Here is a 10,086-nt window from a genome sequence, read left to right on the forward strand (position 1 = left end):
GAGCATATCAGTACGAGGTCCTGCCCTCCGGGCAGTCCCTGTCGCCCCGGGTCTTCACGTAAGTTGCGGAGGCATCCCTTGTTCCCCTAAGAGAACAGGGCATTCACATTCTCAACTACCTCGACGACTTGCTCATATTAGTTCAGTCTCAGGATCAGTTGTGCGAACACAGGGACTTGGTGCTCTCACACCTCAGCCAGTTGGGCCTTCGGGTCAACTGAAGGTGTTTAACTGCTTGAATACATTTCAAGAGCAGGATGGCGGTCCGACTGAAAAAATTTCAGAGGCTCCTGGGAGACCACTTCAGCACTGGCTCCATGGCCGAGTCCCGAGGTGGGCGTGGCAACGCGGCACTCACCGGGTCTAAGTTACACCCTAAGTTTCACCCCGTGGTCAGACCTCGCATTTCTCCGGGCAGGAGTGCCCCTAGACCAGGTCTCCAGGCATGCTGTGGTTCACACAGGTGCCTCAACCACCGGCTGAGGGGCCACGCACAATGGGCTTGCAGTGTCAGGGGTTTGGACGGGGCCCCAACTGCACTGGCACATCAACTGCCTCGAGTTGCTGGCAGTGCACCTTGCCTTGATCCGTCTCAAAGGGCGCTTATGAGGCAAGCATGTACTAGTCCGCACGGACAACACTGCGACCGTTGCGTACATCAACCAACAAGGTGGTCTGCGCTCCCGTCGCATGTCGCAACTCGCCCGCCACCTCCTCCTTTGGAGTCAGAAGCATCTGAGGTCGCTTCATGCTGTTCACATTCCTGAGGCTGCTCAACCGGGCAGCCGACGAACTGTCTCGAGCTGCGCTCCCGGGAGAATGGCGACTCCATCACCAGACGGTACAGCTGATTTGGAGACGTTTCAGAGCCACTCAGGTAGACCTGTTTACCTCTCCAGAAACCTCTCACTGTCAGTTGTTCTACTCCCTGACCAAGGGGACACTCGGCTCGGATGCACTGGCACTCAGCTGGCTGCGGGGCATTCGCAAGTATGCGTTTCCCCCAGTGAGCATTCTTGCATAGACACTGTGCAAGGTCAGGGAGGACGAGGAGCAGGTCCTGTTAGTGGCACCCTATTGGCCCACCCGGACCTGTTTCCTGGAGCAAATGCGCCTCGTGACAGCCCCTCCTTGGCCGATTCCTCTGAGGAAGGATCTACTGACTCAGAGACGGGGCACCCTTTGGCACCCACGTCCAGACCTCTGGAAACTTCATGTCTGGTCCCTGGGGACGCGGAGGTTCTAAGTGACCTAACCCAAGAGGTAGTTGACACGCTTATGCTTTGAAGTGGAACCTGTTCGCTGAGTGGTGTTCATCTCGCCGAGAAGACCCCCGAAGATGCCCGATCAGAGTCGTGCTGTCTTTTTTGCAGCAAGGGTTGGAGCGAGGGCTGTCTCCCTCCACCCTCAAAGTCTATGTCGCTGCAATCGCTGCCACCCCACGACCCCGTAGAAGGGAAGCCACTGGGGAAGCATGACCTGATCATTTGTTCCTCAAGAAGGCTAAATCCTCCACGGCCCCCCTCTATACCCTCTTGGGACCTGACTCTAGTGCTCACAGCACTACAGCAGGGCCCATTTGAGCCTTTGCAGGCGGTCGAGCTGAAGTTTCTGTCAATGAAAACTCTGCTCCTGCTTGCACTGACCTCCATTAAGAGATTAGGGGACCTGCACGCATTTTCAGGCGACGATTCGTGCCTAGAGTTCGGGCAGGCCGACTTCCAGGTAACCATGAGGCCCCGGCCCGGCTATGTACCCAAAGTTCCCACTACTCCCTTCAGGGATCAAGTGGTGAGCCTGCAAGCGCTACCCCTGGAGGAGGCAGACCCAGCCCTAGGTTTGCTCGGTCCTGTCCGAGCCTTAAGGTGCTACGTAGACCGGACACAAAGCTTCAGGACCTCAGACCAGCTCTTGTCTGTCATGAGGCCGGCAGAAGTGGAATGCCATCTCTAAGCAGAGGATGGCCCACTGGATAGTGGATGCCATCACCCTGGCTTATCAGACACAGGGTGTGCCCTGCCCATTCAGGTTGCAAGTTCACTCAACTAGAAGTGTTGCATCCTTCTGGGCGCTGACTCGTGGCGTCTTGCTGGCAGATATCTGTAGAGCTGCGGGCTGGGCGACCCCTAACACGTTCGCTAGCTTCTATAGCCTTCGTGTGGAGCCGGTATCCTCCTGTGTTCTCACCTCAATCAGGTAGAAGCACTGAGTGGCCACGGCTTCGGGTTGGCTTGCTAAAACTGCTCCAGAGAGTCTCCATCCCCTCGGCAGCCAGACATGGCGGAACGTCCGGAGCAAGGCCCTCTCTCGATGAATCCGTGAGAACCGGTAGAGGGCTGGGTTCCATATGTAGAGTCCCAAGTGGAAGGGGTACGTTTTCCCAATGTTATCCAGTCTAACTGATTGTGTAGTGCCATAGCAGTAGCTGGTCCTCTTGTGGTAAGCCCTAGCCTACGCCAAAAAGTAGGGGCACAGGTGGCATCCACGGGACACTGGAAGGGGCAGTCCCTGTGGCCCTTTGTTAGGCTTTGTCGTCGGTCATCCGACGTGACGTCCCGTCGCCACAGCTCCTGTACCACCACTGAGCGGCCGGGTCACCGGCTCGGCTCCTCAGCAAAAACCTGAATATGCGCTGCATCTGCTGCCTACTTATACTCATGCTGTGATCAGCAGCAGTTGGATGCAATAATCGCATGCCAATGTGCATTGGCTCATTTAGTTTACACTCGAAGTAGATTGGTCTCTCTAAGCGAGATCCCAATTCGTCGGTCATCTGACGTGACGTCTCCGTTCCCTCCTACGTAACCGAGACGTTTTCTTAATGCAAGGCACATTTTAACAATCTTGAGACCCTATTTTTTCACTACAAAGAATGGAAAGGTTAAAGGTTCTTTATGGAACCATCAGTGCCTGTATTTTTAAGAGTGTATGTGGTAAATCACTGAATGCTTGATTTTTGTGCTATCGCTCATTTCCACAGTCCTCCGGCGTCTCATTTTTCATCCCAATGTCTTTGGGTAAGGTGGCACAGCTCGGAGCGGATCATCTCGTGCACCCGTCCTGCGGTCTGGAGGTGAGGATGACCAGTGCAGAACCCGGGGTTTTGGCTGGGAACGCTTTACATATGGACGCCTCTGTGGGCATCCATCCCTGGTGAAGGATGGCAGCTCTCACACTCACCTGTGACCCGCTGGGCCGCTGATAAATCAAGGATGGCATCATAACACTCGCACTACCAGCCCCGCTCTCACTCCCAGGGCAAGCCTTTGTTGTCCCAAAAAACAGATGTGCAACATTTCACTATTGGATGATGAGAACAGACTTCCCACACTTTCTGACCGCTGAATTTCTGTGCTGTTTCTGTGACCTTTGAAGTCGCTCCTGATTGCTGGATAAGGATTTTTACAGAAACTGCTGATTAGATTGTCATTTCTCTGCCAAGTATCAGTCTTCTGAAATAATAAATTGGAAAAATTGGTAGCCATGCACAAATGTCTCCAATAAAACCATGGTTTGCTGGTAAGTCAACTCAAACACTCACAAAGAAGAAATTGTAAAGGAGACCATATTGTCAGACAAAAACTGAAAATATATATTTAACTGTGGCAACTGATTAGAAAAACATTTAAGCTAAAAGCTTTAGAAAGTAGAGGAAAATACTTTCTGAAAAGAAACACTTATTAGACTCATGATCATCTCCGTCTTTACACTTATGATTCTGTTCAAAAGTTTGGGTTCGGTAAGATTCGTTAAAGTCTCACCAAAGCTGCATTTATGTGATCAAAAAACTACAGTAAAATTAGTGGCATTGTGAAATATTATTCCAATTTTTAAATAACTGTTTTCTATGTGAATATCTGTTAAACTGTAATTTATTTCTGTGATCAAAGCTGAATTTTCAGCATCATTACTCCAGTCTTCAATGTCACATGATCGTCACAAATCATTCTAATATGCTGATTTGCTGCTCAAGAAACATTTCTGATTATTATCAGTGTTGAAAACAGTTGTGCTGCCCAATATTTTTGTGGAAACTGTGATACATTTCATTTTTCAGGATTTACAGATGAATAGAAAGTAAAAAAATAAACTGCATTTATTTGAAATAGAAATTGTAACATTGTAATATTAAGTAACATTACTTTTTTGTAACATTATAAATGTCTTCACTGTCAATTTAATGCATCCTTGCTGAATAAAAGTAATATTTTCTTTCAAGTAGCATACATATGTATTTTAAAGTCTGTTTAATGCAGTCTGTTTAATGTCATGAGCGATTGATTTCAGACCTCCCAAGTCAGGTTTCTGAGACAGTGCTAAAATCAGCCAGAGGGATGATTGGAAAAGCGTGTATGACACCAAATCCCTGGTTCTTTTATTTATTTATTTTCCTTTCTTCCACAGCTCTTCGCTGCCTAATTCTAATTAAGAGGCCTCCGATGGCTTCATTTGCGAAGGAGTTAATTGGTTTTGCTGCTTCCTGCTGGAGTGAGTGTGTGTTTGGACGGCAAGTGCCTGGGCGTCTCTGTCACCCCGTTAGCTCACACTTTAATTAGATCTGGCAGCCACCTCATAACGATAAATGCTGCAGAGATGAATGGAAATGCAAAAGCTGTTGAAGTAGCCCCCGCCTTCACGGCCCGGCATCATTAACACTTTCCTGCTGTCAAATCTATCATTGTCATGTGCGGGAGGGAAGGGGTGTCCCGCTGCAGCGCGCTGGGATACGCAGAGTTAAAAGTCAGAGAGGATGATGGGAGGAGAGATTGCAGCTCAAACGCTCCCCAGAGGCTTTTCCTCAAACTCCCAGACTCTCCCAAATCCATTGCTATACATCTGTGCAGCTCTGGCTGTGTCTGCCCCTCACAAACATAACCGCAGTTTGCTTCTGTGTTAGGGCCGTGTCCTCACCTGCACTCAAAGGTCGACACACATCCGCCATTAAAGCAAGTAACAGTGAGTAAAACAATGGAAATGTGTGTGAATAGAGTATTAGTGTAAGCGAGATTAGCGGCAACCACGCTGGCGATGCTAGCGGGCTATATGCTAATAGCGGACTCGGAAGTCAAAAATAGAACTAGTGCTAACAAAGCGCTCTGATTGTTTTTGTTGTAGAATACGATAGGGGATATATTCACACGTTATAAAACTGAAAAAGGATGGTGTATAAAATTGATTTTAAGATAAAAATTAGACGACAAAGAATTAACTTGACGGAGCTCAAACTCAAACCACACGGCAGCAACAAACAGACAACAAACAAATACAGGCATTAAGTGTAGAACATTAAGATGAAAATTATGTTCAGAACATGTGTGATGAGCACTTCATGATGCTTTTCCTTCATTATCTGATTCAACTTACCCAGATTCTTTTTTTAGCAGCAGATCCTTTAAGTTCTGTAAGTTGTGAGGTGGGGCCTCCTTGGATCTGACTTGTTTGTTCAGCACATCCCACATATGCTGGATTGGATTGAGATCTGGGGAATTTGGAGGCCAAGTCAACACCTCAAACACATTGTTGTGCTCCTCAAACCATTCCTGAACCATGTTTGCTTTGTGGAAGGGCGCATTATCCTGCTGAAAGAGGCCACAGCCACCAGGGAATACCGTTTCCATGAAAGGGTGTACATGGTCTGCAACAATGCTTAGGTAGGTGATACGTGACCAAGTAACATCCACATGGATGGCAGGACCGATGGCTTCCCAGCAGAACATTGCCCAAAGCATCACACTGCCTCGGCTGGCTTTCCTTCTTCCCATAGTGCATCCTGGTGCCATGGGTTCCCCAGGTAAGCGACGCACATCCCCAGCACCCGGCCATCCATGTGATGTAAAAGAAAACATGATTCTTCAGACCAGGTCACCTTCTTCCATTGTTGATGCCGATGTGCTTTCGGTGGTGGACAGAGGTCAGTATGGGCACCCTGACTGCTCTGCGGCTATGCAGCCCCATACGCAACAAACTACGATGCACTGTGTATTCTGGCACCTATTCTGACCCTGGTGGCTCTGGACTCTTTCAGTAGGGTAATACACCATGGAGGCCCCACCTCGCAACTTACAGGACTTAAACCATCCTAAATGTGATATTATGATCATCTCTCAAATATGTGTTTGTGTGATTCATAGAATGAACGTACATACAGAAAACGCATGTACACGTCTCTTTCAGATGTGGAATCTATGAATCGCAAATGATCTTGAACTGAATGGTTTCAGCTATCTGCCTTGTAAACGACTTCTAATTAATGTCATTAACATGTAAAAGATCACCAGTCATCATCCAAATTCTTTACTTTAGAATAGCGAGCTGTAAGAACTGCTTACATTTTCAAACTGTTTAAATGGTATACATGCAGACATTCATATGAGTGTCATGAATCCGGTTCACGGACTTCCGTTCAATCGCCACCAGAGGTCACTCTTCTGTTAGATTGACTCTCACACTACACAAACTGTTGCATGTCACCCCGGACTACATATCCCATCATCCATTGCACTGATTACACACAGCTGTAACCAATCTCACACTCACTACATTACACCCACTCAGGTGCTTTTCAAACTGCTGAGTATTGTTTAGCGCTTATCGCTCATCGTGTGATAGCTACTTTACGGAGCCTTTTCCCTGTGTTAGTTTCTAGTTCCTAGTTCTAGTCTTAGTCTAGTCTCGCCGTGTTTTCTGATTTCCTGGTACCTGATTTTTGTCTGTTTATCTTGAGTTAACCCTTTGCCTGCTGTTTCGGACTGTGTTTGCACCTTGCCTGAACTCTAGCTCGTGTTATTGTATAAACCCTCATGTCAAGCCCTCTGGATATTGTTAGCTGCTTATCGACCACGCCTGTTTTGAATTACCCTTCTGTCTTGCCCTCAATATACCTGTTTGCCATTGTCTGACCCATGCCTGTTTTAAGACCACGTATTGCCCAAAGCATCACACTGCCTCGGCTGGCTTTCCTTCTTCCCATAGTGCATCCTGGTGCCATGGGTTCCCCAGGTAAGCGACGCACATCCCCAGCACCCGGCCATCCATGTGATGTAAAAGAAAACATGATTCTTCAGACCAGGTCACCTTCTTCCATTGTTGATGCCGATGTGCTTTCGGTGGTGGACAGAGGTCAGTATGGGCACCCTGACTGCTCTGCGGCTATGCAGCCCCATACGCAACAAACTACGATGCACTGTGTATTCTGGCACCTATTCTGACCCTGGTGGCTCTGGACTCTTTCAGTAGGGTAATACACCATGGAGGCCCCACCTCGCAACTTACAGGACTTAAACCATCCTAAATGTGATATTATGATCATCTCTCAAATATGTGTTTGTGTGATTCATAGAATGAACGTACATACAGAAAACGCATGTACACGTCTCTTTCAGATGTGGAATCTATGAATCGCAAATGATCTTGAACTGAATGGTTTCAGCTATCTGCCTTGTAAACGACTTCTAATTAATGTCATTAACATGTAAAAGATCACCAGTCATCATCCAAATTCTTTACTTTAGAATAGCGAGCTGTAAGAACTGCTTACATTTTCAAACTGTTTAAATGGTATACATGCAGACATTCATATGAGTGTCATGAATCCGGTTCACGGACTTCCGTTCAATCGCCACCAGAGGTCACTCTTCTGTTAGATTGACTCTCACACTACACAAACTGTTGCATGTCACCCCGGACTACATATCCCATCATCCATTGCACTGATTACACACAGCTGTAACCAATCTCACACTCACTACATTACACCCACTCAGGTGCTTTTCAAACTGCTGAGTATTGTTTAGCGCTTATCGCTCATCGTGTGATAGCTACTTTACGGAGCCTTTTCCCTGTGTTAGTTTCTAGTTCCTAGTTCTAGTCTTAGTCTAGTCTCGCCGTGTTTTCTGATTTCCTGGTACCTGATTTTTGTCTGTTTATCTTGAGTTAACCCTTTGCCTGCTGTTTCGGACTGTGTTTGCACCTTGCCTGAACTCTAGCTCGTGTTATTGTATAAACCCTCATGTCAAGCCCTCTGGATATTGTTAGCTGCTTATCGACCACGCCTGTTTTGAATTACCCTTCTGTCTTGCCCTCAATATACCTGTTTGCCATTGTCTGACCCATGCCTGTTTTAAGACCACGTCTCTGTCTCCTATTAAAGCTTTGCAAATGGATCCGCAAGTCTCATATCTCGTTCGCCCCATAACAGAATACTTGGCCTCACAAGGATCCAGCAGCTTTTCATGTGGACATTGGCCAGGTATGGACACTGCAAAACTTGTATTAGCCTTAAAGCAGGGCACACGCCTGCTTGAAGGCAATATTCAAGAGTATCTGGACATTGCTTGTTATTCTGATCTGCCAGATTGTGTACTGATAGACTTTTTTTGTGATGCAGTAAATTAACAATTGAAGTCCCGATTAACCCGTGAGGGTCCCCTTTCTTCTCTAAGCTATTTTTTTGGATTTTGCTCTGCTGTGTGTCGACTCCGTGTTCACGGTGGGAGATGCGGAGAAACATGACACCGAGTCCGCTTGTGTAATGGCGGCCACACTAAAGTACGCTCACAAAATGGTGGCGACAGCGGAGCCTGATTTGTAAAATAGTGAACACAACACTGCCCCGTTATGTCACAGCTGATCTTCATGAATCAAGTCAAGTCACAGTTGATTGTCATGAGTCAAGGCAAGTCACAACTGATCATCATGAGTCAAGTCAAGTCACAGTTGATTGTCATGAGTCAAGTCGAGTCACAACTGATCTTCATGAGTCAAGTCAAGTCACAGTTGATCGTCATGAGTCAAGTCACAGTTGATCGTCATGAGTCAAGTCACAGTTGATCGTCATGAGTCAAGTCTAGTCCAATTGATTGTCATGAGGCAAGTCAAGTCATTGCTGATCATTCTGAGTAAAGTCAAATCATCACTGATCTTCATGAGTTAAGTCACGTCACATCACAGCTGATCATCCAGAGTCACGTCACATCACAGCTGATGAGGCCATTTATGAACTTTTATCCTGCTCTCGTCCTGTTCTGAATCAGCCATGGAGGCTGATTGTGATCTGTCTGTCCATCTAGATGCTGATTTTGAACTCTCTGTGTTGTCAGTTTCTGTCAATCAGTCTGATCATGAACTGTCAGTCTGTCCTAGATCAACCTTTGGATCAGTTTTTGAATTGTCTTTCTATCCCATTTTTCCCCAATGAGTCTGTTGAACCATCTGTCTATCCAGTTTAAAACAAGGAACCTGTTAGTTGCCCCATTAGTCCAGTTTTGAGCCCAGAAACCATAAATGCATTCCATGTTTGTCCCGTTAACCCTGTCACTGCCATAGAGACAATTCATCTGCTTGTTCTGTTCCCCCAAATGTGTCTCAATTGTCTGTCTTGCCAGTCCTAGTTTGGGAGTTTGTTTATGAACTGTGCCAACTGTCTGATTGTCTAGTTTTAGTCAGTAAGCCTGGTTTTGAACTATCTGCCCACTCATTTGTCACCAGAGAAAATATTGAGTAACTTCTTGTGTCCCCTGCCTCGGTCCTTGAGACCGTATATGTTCTCTTTGTTTCTTGTGTCTCAGTTTTCCTAGGTCCCAGTCTTTACAAGGGGTTTATGCTCTGTCTGCTCCACTGTGGTGGTTTTCAGAATCAGAATCAGAATCAGAATGAGTTTTTATTGCCAGGTATGTTTACACATACGAGGAATTTGTTTTCATGACAGAAGCTCCACAGTGTAACAGAATGACAGTGACAGAACAAAAACACAGATAATAAAAAATAGAAAAATAGAACAACTAAGGAATAAAAATATACAAATCGACAATTGTATGTACAGGTATATAACAATAGACAGTTGTATGTACAGGTATATTATGTGCAAATTGAAATGTAGACTGAGTATGAGTGTTAGATAAATAAGGGTATGAGTGAATAAATAGTGTGTGTTCCACAGTTATTGTCAAGTGTTCATGAGATGGATGGCCTGAGGGAAAAAACTGTTCCTGTGTCTGGTCGTTCTGGTGCTCAGAGCTCTGTAGCGTCGACCAGATGGCAACAGTGCAAAGAGGGAGTGTGCTGGATGTGAGGGATCCAGAGTGATTC

This window comes from Sinocyclocheilus grahami, unplaced genomic scaffold (assembly GCF_001515645.1).
Source record: "Sinocyclocheilus grahami isolate Dianchi unplaced genomic scaffold, SAMN03320097.WGS_v1.1 scaffold504.1, whole genome shotgun sequence".
In the NCBI taxonomy this organism is placed as follows: domain Eukaryota; kingdom Metazoa; phylum Chordata; class Actinopteri; order Cypriniformes; family Cyprinidae; genus Sinocyclocheilus; species Sinocyclocheilus grahami.